The 9,507-nt window shown below is 42.1% G+C and overlaps 1 pseudogene; it reads left to right on the forward strand.

Annotated features, from left to right (window-relative positions):
* Positions 1 to 381: 381 nt before the first annotated feature.
* On the forward strand, positions 382 to 6,443 carry LOC115171257 (repressor of yield of DENV protein homolog; annotated as a pseudogene).
* The last annotated feature ends 3,064 nt before the right edge of the window (positions 6,444 to 9,507 follow it).

The raw sequence follows: 9,507 nt of genomic DNA on the forward strand, positions 1-9,507 counted from the left end.
GCCGTTGGCATGGTGTAGGAGCAGATAGGGTCAAAGTAGTGGAATGGGGTAGTGGGTTTTTTAATGAGTGTAGCTGCCAGCTGGGTGTGAGATTTTTTTGATGTTTTTTAATGAAATAGTGGTATATAGTTGTAGGGTTGGTTGGTGGTGAAATGTTTATATACATATATATTACCCTTTTAATTTTTGTATAATGTGATTGAACATACACTGCTGCACAGTAGGTGGTGAAATGCACAAACAAAATGTGCAACGACATGATACCAAATAATAATAAGAAGAAGTAGCGGGGGCTGGTTGTGTGTTCATTGGTTGGTGTGTGTTTGTTTTTACGGTGTGTGGCGTGCGTGGGCGCGTGTTACGTATGACCAGTCTAATGATACGTTCAAAACAACTCGTAACTGGAATCCCGAAATCCGACTTCAGTGCGTTAAAACAAATGGGAACTAGCACAACAAAAGGGTCTCCGACTGGATTTTTTTTTTAATTGAACGGTCATCCAACTCGGAATTTCAACTCGTGAACTCGGGCCTCTCTCCAGAGCTCCGACTTTTCACCCTAAAGATCCCTGACGTAATGATCTGACATCGTATTGTTCCAAGTTCCCAGTGGTTTTGAACGCGCCATCTTATTAAAGGGAAAGTTGTTAACGTTAGTCAACACATTGCAACTGCAGCGCTACAAGGAAATATATCGATTGTTGCAAAATATGTTGCCATAGAACGACATATACAAGGGTAGAAAAAGCCTAGACGACAATAAAATGAGCTGTCTGCAAGATGAATTTGAGGTAGGCTACGGTTAACTTAGTTTTCATTTGGCCAGTAACACTGTTTAATATGGTCGATTTGTATGCGCCTTTCTTGTTTGAATTGTTGTCCTACGGATCCAATGTACAATTTGTGTTTTGGTCGATGTGAAACGTTGGATAAGAATTATGTTTGTTTTTTAAATCACATTTCTCATACGTTTAGCCTAAACCTAAATAACGTCATCAAACACTATAGAGTTATTACACTTTATAAGTAGGCCTGTGTGGTTAGAGAGGACAGGGCAAGAGCAGTGTGTTTCATTGTGCGTTGTGTTGTGATCTGTTTTTGAATAAACCTTGCCCTTAGGCTACATTTGCATTTATTGCAATGTTCTGTCGATCTTCCTGTTGAATGTGCCCGAGCTTATGTTTTATTTACAACATGATTGAGACCAGCCTGTTTATTTTAGATTCTTACGGTCCTTTTCTTATTTGTCTGTTAACTCAGCTGGAGAAAAGTGTCAGGCGGTTCAGGGAGACATTCCATGGAAAGATAGCGGTGGAAAAGGCAACCTTACTGATGAGGCGCTATGCCAACAACCACCAAATGGTCACCTGGGCAGTTATACTGAAGAAAGGCAACGGTAAAGAAATGGTTTACAGTAAATGCAAACCCCAGTCATACCACCATAGGAAACCCTATGGAGGGGTTTCCAAGACACCTGGTCCTGTACTAAAAAGCTTGTACCATGGGGATGCTCCGTTAAATGTGCCCCTTAGTCCAGGAACTAGGATTCATCTGTCCTGGAAACTATCCCTTAATGTGGCAATCTGCAGTTGCTGCATCCATTTGTTGGACTTATGCATTTATGATATGTACCTATTGATTCTTGAAGAATATAACTTATAAATGCCTCATGAGCTTAGTTCAACTGTCATACCCCATCAGAACACAAAATATAAGCTTGTTTTAGTCAATGTTTGTAAACAAAGTAAATGAAAAACAAACACTGTATAGCCTCAAAACATGGTTAAAACTATAATTTTGATATCATGGATGGTCAGTCCTTGCATCCATAGCTCTGCGTATACATTTAAAAGTGGCTACATTTCTCCAGCCCCGTCCCTACATTTCTTTACAGAAACAGGGGCCACTAACATCAAGGCGGTGACCCGATCCTGTAGGTTCATGCTCTACAACATTCGCAGAGTACGACCCTGCCTCACACAGGAAGCGGCGCAGGTCCTAGTCCAGGCACTTGTCATCTCCCGTCTGGATTACTGCAACTCGCTGTTGGCTGGGCTCCCTGCCTGTGCCATTAAACCCCTACAACTCATCCAGAACGCCGCAGCCCGTCTGGTGTTCAACCTTCCCAAGTTCTCTCACGTCACCCCGCTCCTCCGCTCTCTCCACTGGCTTCCAGTTGAAGCTCGCATCTGCTACAAGACCATGGTGCTTGCCTACGGAGGTGTGAGGGGAACGGCACCTCCGTACCTTCAGGCTCTGATCAGGCCCTACACCCAAACAAGGGCACTGCGTTCATCCACCTCTGGCCTGCTGGCCCTCCTACCTCTGCGGAAGCACAGTTCCCGCTCAGCCCAGTCAAAACTGTTCGCTGCTCTGGCACCCCAATGGTGGAACAAGCTCCCTCACGATGCCAGGACAGCGGAGTCAATCACCACCTTCCGTAGACACCTGAAACCCCACCTCTTTAAGGAATACCTGGGATAGGATAAAGTAATCCTTCTACCCCCCCCCTAAAAGATTTAGATGCACTATTGTAAAGTGGTTGTTCCACTGGATATCATAAGGTGAATGCACCAATTTGTAAGTCGCTCTGGATAAGAGCGTCTGCTAAATGACTTAAATGTAAATGAAGACTCTTTGTTATTGTTTCAGCTGCTGATTTCCTCTTTAACCTCTCTATTCAGACATGGTCTCTGGTGGTTTAACAACCATACCTATTTTATTTGCGTTAAAGGGTTGGCCATGTTGACAATCTAACCTCTGATTCTTCCTCTTTCTCTACTCTTGCCGTGCAGAGCTGGATGATGAGGACAGAAAATGCTTACAGACGGATCGGGCAGTCAAGGTCACATGAATAAATTCCATACTATTCTCTGTCGCTTTGTGTGTGTCTCTTTGGCTTAGGGGTGTATCCAGGCTGGTCTGTATTTCTTTGAAAATGTGGTCTTTGTGGTCATAAACATGATAGTTCAGTTGTACCCTGACCCTTGACCCACCTCTCTCTCTCTCTCTTTCAGAATGTGGTGCAGAGACTCACAGCTGAGGACAGGGAACCTCAGGTCCCTCCTGCACAGCAGGTACAACGCAGTCACAGTGTTAGTTAGTCCCTCTTTCATTAGGTTAAAGAGTCAATGTTCATCAGAAGACATCTGGATTTCAGGCATTTCAGTATAATGCAAAAATCTCTTTTGATTTTGAAGTTCTTTATTCCGTAACCATATTGTTAATGGGTATTAACACATTAGTAATAGATTTGTGAGCTATTATAACAACACTGTTCAAGGGCTGAAAGAGGGGATAAAACTCCTATCATATTACATTGGTCCTATATCCAATCTGATAATCAGGTTGGTAAATTGGTTGCCTTGACTATTTCTAATTCTATGACTTACATTTGTCTTCCCTACAGCCCCGAGGTAGCAGACAGCCTGAAGACGATAATGATATCAAGGTGAGTCGAGATTAAGGGTTAATGATATCAGGTCCGTCAAGAGATTAAGGGTTAAGTGGATGGCTAACTGAAAGGTGTGTGTGCGCGCATGAGTGCGTCCCTGCCTTTGTGTGTGTTGAGTCTTCAGGAGCTGGGAGAGCGTCTGCGGGTCCTGCCTCTCACTGAGAAGAACAAGAGAATGTTTGATAATGCCCAGCGCCACCTCACCCCCTCGGTCCTGCACTAGTTTGCCTGCCAGACCTGTGACAAGGACTGGTGGCGTCGGGTACCCCAGAGGAAGAGGGTAATGCTCTTCCATACATACCCACCTGGTATACACCGTGGTCTTCACACATTGGTACACTCTGTTTGATATGCATGCCAAACCCATGCACAATAGTTAAAACGTATGTCTCCCTGCCTGTGTCTGTAACTGTGTTCTTGTTACTTTGTCTTTGGATGTGTATTTCACATGGCCAGTTCATCAACTAACTGGGGCCTCCACTGACTGTCATCTCTCCGAGGTATCTCACTGTCACCTGTGCAAGAAGAAATATGACCCTGTCCCTTATGACAAAATGTGGGGTATTGGAGAGTTCTGCTGCACCAAATGCACACGCTCCTTCAGGTAAATGCTGGAGCTGTCCTGTACATGTGCGATTATGATAAATGATAAATGTGATTTAATCTCTATGCACTTGGTTTGATTTGTCCATCAGGGGCTTTGGGAGGATGGATTTGGGCTCCCCCTGCTACTCCTGCTGAACTCTGGTGATCCCAACAGAGATTCTCCCTCCACGCAAGGGAGGGGTAGGAGTAGGTGGACCCAGAAAACCTATCCCACACAGCTGCCTCGCTGAGGACTGTTACAACAGACAAGGTTAAACTACACACACACACACACACACACAGGATTGCTGTACAGCGCAATGTACTGTGGTTTGTAGAGTGTGTTACTACAAACAAGTACCACCAGATGGCGTCCTTTTACATGTCTGTCTGGCTGCTGGCTCCAGCCAACTAACTGGCCTTGTACTTCCATTCCAGAGCCCCATGTTCCTGGGACAGAGTGTGTCCACCCCCGCAGTCGCCAGAGGAACAGGAAGCCTCGCGTGGTCAATCCCAGCTCCATCCACATCAGCTCCGGCTCCACCGTCAACACCTGCCTGAGCCAAGGAAGCCTGGAGAACCTGTACGACCTCATCATGGATGACATCAGAGAGGAGAGTGAAGAGGACAACAGTAGTGGTAGCAGCAGCAGCTAGAGCATCACTGATGTTACCAGTGACCAACAGTCGTGAGCAGCTTCCATGCTTCCCCAATGGTGCTTCCAACGATCAGGATATGATCGCTTATCTTAGGTTCACATTCAGTGTAAGGATGGCATCTCATAGGGCTACTGACATAGTATTGGTTCTACTTTCATTTTAAAAACCATGAAAATACCACTCAATATTCACAACAGTCAGATGATATAAGTGAGATGACATAACTAGTTTTGTGTTTTGCTTTTGACTTTGTTCATGCTTATTGCCACGTGTTATTGCTTTGTTAATGTCTGAATGACAAGGGGAGATTGACCGCACTGGCTACTGCCCAAAATTCTGACTTTACTCTTGGTTACCTATTCAGGAGTTGGCCTTCTAGTAATGTGTGTGTTCAAATAGATTTGTCATATCAACTTGAACAAGAATATATTATAAAACACAAATAATGCATTTTGGTTTCCCCCCCCAAAAACACAAATAATGCATTATGAAATCTTAATATTATTAATTTTCAATACGACTCGGGTTCAAATCAAGTTGTATTTGTCACATGCACAGAATACAACAGATGTAGACCTTACAGTGAAATGCTTACTTACAAGCCCTCAACCAGCAATGCAGTTTTAAAAAAGTACGAAAATAAGAAAATATTCAAAGACGTAACACAATAAAATAATAATAACGAGGCTATATAGGGGTTCCCGGTACCGTGTCAATGTGCGGGGTACAGGTTCATTGAGGTAGTATGTACATGTAGATAGGGGTAAAGTGACTATGCATATATAATAAACAGCAAGTAGAAGCAGGGTAAAAAAGGGGGCCAATGCAAATAGTCCGGGTACCCATTTGATTAGGTGTTCAGGAGTCTTATGGCTTGGGGATAGAAGCTGTTAAGAAGCATTTTTGGTCCTAGACTTGGCGCTCCGGTACCGCTTGCCGTGTGGTAGCAGAGAGAACAGTCTATGATATGGGTGGCTGGATTCTTTCACAATTTTTAGGAGAAAAAGAATCAGACATGCCACCGTGGATTTTAAAATATCACTAAATAATTTAGAAGATACCTGTACACCAATAAAGCACAATTTATTCTGTTTGTTTAAGAATAACCTGAGAAAAACATTATAGTGGGGTTCAAAGTTATTGATAAAGATAAGCTTTATTGACTTTATAAACGAAATAATTCAAATACTGAGCTATATTGTATGCGGAAAGAAATTGGGAAATTTATTTCATACTAATAATACAATTCCTCAGAGAAAGAGATGTTGTTTAACAAGTAACACTTTTTTTTCTCTCAAAAAGGTAGTGGTCAAAATTGAAACCCCTAAAGATTGTTATAAATAAAATAGTCAAAGGTTTTGGATTTGGTCCCATGTTCCTAGCACACAATGATTACATCAAGCTTGTGACTACAAACTTTTTGGACGCATTTGCAGTTAATTTAAGTTGTGTTTCAGATAATTTTGTGCCCAATAGAAATGAACCGTAAATCATGAATTGTCTTTTTGGAATCGATTTTATTGTAAATAAGAATATAGTGTTTCTAAACACTTCTACATTAATGTGGGTGCTACCTTGATTGCAGATAATCCTTAATGAATAGTAAATAATGATGAGTGAGAAAGTTACAGAGGGACTAAACTCCTAGGTTTATCATTGGATGGTCAATTATCATACTGACTAAGTTGTTGTGAAGATGGTGAGGGGTATGTCCCATCTTGATTACTGTCCGGTAATATGGTCAAATGAAGCAAAGAAAAACCTAGCAAATCTGCAGCTGGTTGAAAACAGCAGCAAGCCTTGCCTTTACAGTGCATTCGAAAAATATTCAGACCCCTTGACTTTTTTGTTATGTTACAGCCTTATTCTAAAATTGATTCAATTGCTGTTTTTTCATCAATCTACATACAGTACCCCATAATTACAAAGCAAAAACAGGTTTAGACATTTTCTAATTTATATACAAAATTATTTTTTAAATGAAATATCACATTTACATAAGTATTCAGACCCTTTACTCAGTACTTTGTTGAAGCACCTTTTGGCAGCGATTACAGCCTCAATTCTTCTTGTGTATGACACTACAAGCTTGGCACACCTGTATTTGGGGAGTTTCTCCCATTCTTCTCTGCAGATCCTCTCAAGCTCTGTCAGGTTGGATGGGGAGTGTCGCTGCACAGCTATTTTCAGGTCTCTCCAGAGATGTTTAATCGGGTTCAAGTCTGGGATCTGGCTGTGCCACTCAAGGACATTCAGAGACTTGTCCTGGAGCCACTCCTGCGTTGTCTTGGGTGTGTGCTTAGGGTCGTTATCCTGTTGGAAGGTGAACCTTCACCCCAGTCTGAGGTCCTGAACGCTCTGGAGCAGATCTTCATCAAGGATCTCTCTGTACTTTGCGCCAATCATCTTTCCCTTTGATCCTGACTAGTCTCCTCGTCCCTGAGGCTGAAAAACATCCCACAGCATGATGCTGCCACCACCATGCTTCACCATAGGGATGGTGCAAGGTTTCCTCCAGACGTATGCTTCGTATTCAGGACAAAGAGCTCAATCTTGGTTTCATCAGACCAGAGAATCTTGTTTCTCATGGTCTGAGAGTCCTTTAGAGGCCTCCAAGCGGGCTGTCATGCTCCTTTTCCTGAGGAGTGGCTTCCGTCTGGCCACTCTAGCATATAAAAGCCTGATTGGTGAAGTGCTGCAGAGATGATTGACCTTCTGGAAGCTTCCCCGATCTCCACAGAGGAACTCTGGAGTGCTGTCAGAGTGACCATCGGGTTCTTGGTCACCTCCCTGACCAAGGCCCTTTCCCCCCGATTGCTCAGTTTGGCTGGGTGGCCAGCTCTGAGAAGAGTCTTGGTGGTTCTAAACTTCTTCCATTTAAAAAGGATGGAGGCCACTGTGTTCTTGGGGACCTTCAATGCTGCAGACATTTTGGTACCCTTCCCCAGATCTGTGCCCCGACACAATCCTGTCTTGGAGCTCCTCGGACAATTCCTTTGACCTCATGGATTGGTTTTGCTCTGACATGCACTGTTAACTGTGGTACCAGTCATGTCCAATCAATTGAATTTACCACAGGTGTACTCCAATCAAGTTGTTGAAACGTCTCAAGGGTGATCAATGGAAACAGGATGCACCTGAGCTCAATTTCATGTCTCATAGCAAAGCGTCTGAAAACTTATGTAAATAAGGTATTTCTGTTTTTTATTTCTAACAAACTTGCAACAATTTCTAAAAACCTGTTTTCGCTTTGTCATTATGGAGTAATGTGTGCAGATTGATAAGGATTTGTTTTTTTAAATCAATTTTAGAATAAGGCTATAACTTAACAAAATGTGGAAAAGGGGTCTGAAAACGTTCCGAATGCACAGTAACTGCATAACATCAACAACATGCATGCCAATCTTTCCTTGTTGAGGGTTACAGAGAGATTAAATACTTATCTTGTAGTTTATGAGAAATATAACTTTGATGAAAATTCCAGATTGTCTGCATAATCAAATACCATACAGCTCAGACACCCATACGTACACTACAAGTGTCACGGTTGTCGTGGGATGAAGCGGACCAAAGTGCAGCGTGATTATTGTTCCACATATTTTATTGAACTGTGAAACTATGCAATACATACAAAATAAACTGAATGAGCAAAAACATCAAACCGTGACAAAGCGTTAACATAAACTTACTCAAAATCAATCTCCCACAAATCCAGGTGGGAAAAACACCTACTTAAGTATGATCTCCAATTAGAGACAACGATGACCAGCTGCCTCTAATTGGAGATCATCCCAAACAAAACCCAACATAGAAATGCAAAACTAGAACATAACAACATAGAAAATCTAAACTAGAAAAAAACCTGTCACGCCCTGACCTACTCTACCATAGAAAATAACAGCTTTCTATGGTCAGGACGTGACAACAAGACAAGGGACTCGTCACAGTGTTATACAGAGCCATGATCGCATGGAACTCCCTTCTATCTCCAATTACGCAAGCAAACATCAAAATGACCTAAAAATGTTTTATAAAACAACATCTCATGGCACAATAGGAACTGTGAAATGACACACACTCTAACACGGTCTAACTCACTGCATCTCAGTGCTAGAGGTGTCATTACAGACACCCTGGTTAAATTCCATGCTGTATCACAACCGGCCGTGATTGGGAGTCCCATTTGGAGGCGCACAATTGGCCCAGCGTTGTTCGGGTTTGGCCGGTGTAGACCGTCATTGTAAATAAGAATTTGTTCTTAACTGACTTGCCTAGTTAAATAAAGGTAAAATTAAAAAAAAATATATATACACATTCTTTTGTTGTATTGTTTGTATATTGTTGTATTTTATATTTGTGTGACGGTTCTTGTATATCAGTGTATCAGTGTTTTGTTACTTGTCGCGTTCTATGTTTTTGTGTGGACCCCAGGAAGAGTAGCTGCTGCTTCCTTAGGGTGCTTTTTAGTTGTTCAGTTTGTGTCATTCTTTAGTTTTTTTTATATTATGTTTGTTGTGTAGTAAATATTTCAGCTTTTATTTTCGTAGGTTTTTAATATATATTTTTTCCTGTAAAGCACATTGCGTTGCATTCCATGTCTGAAATGTGCTGTATAAATAAAGCTTGATTTGATTGGTGGAACAGGAGAGATAACACTAGGGACTAATCATGCTCTCCCTCAGGAGCGTTGTAGTTGGCAGTGTGACATTCCAGACTGAAGGCAGAAGTGTTGAGAAGGAACTGACAGAAATTCTCAACTTAAGTGGCTTGAAGTCAATCTAACCGATGCATTCCTCGGTACCTGTAATAG

This window comes from Salmo trutta, chromosome 32 (assembly GCF_901001165.1).
Source record: "Salmo trutta chromosome 32, fSalTru1.1, whole genome shotgun sequence".
Taxonomy (NCBI): domain Eukaryota; kingdom Metazoa; phylum Chordata; class Actinopteri; order Salmoniformes; family Salmonidae; genus Salmo; species Salmo trutta.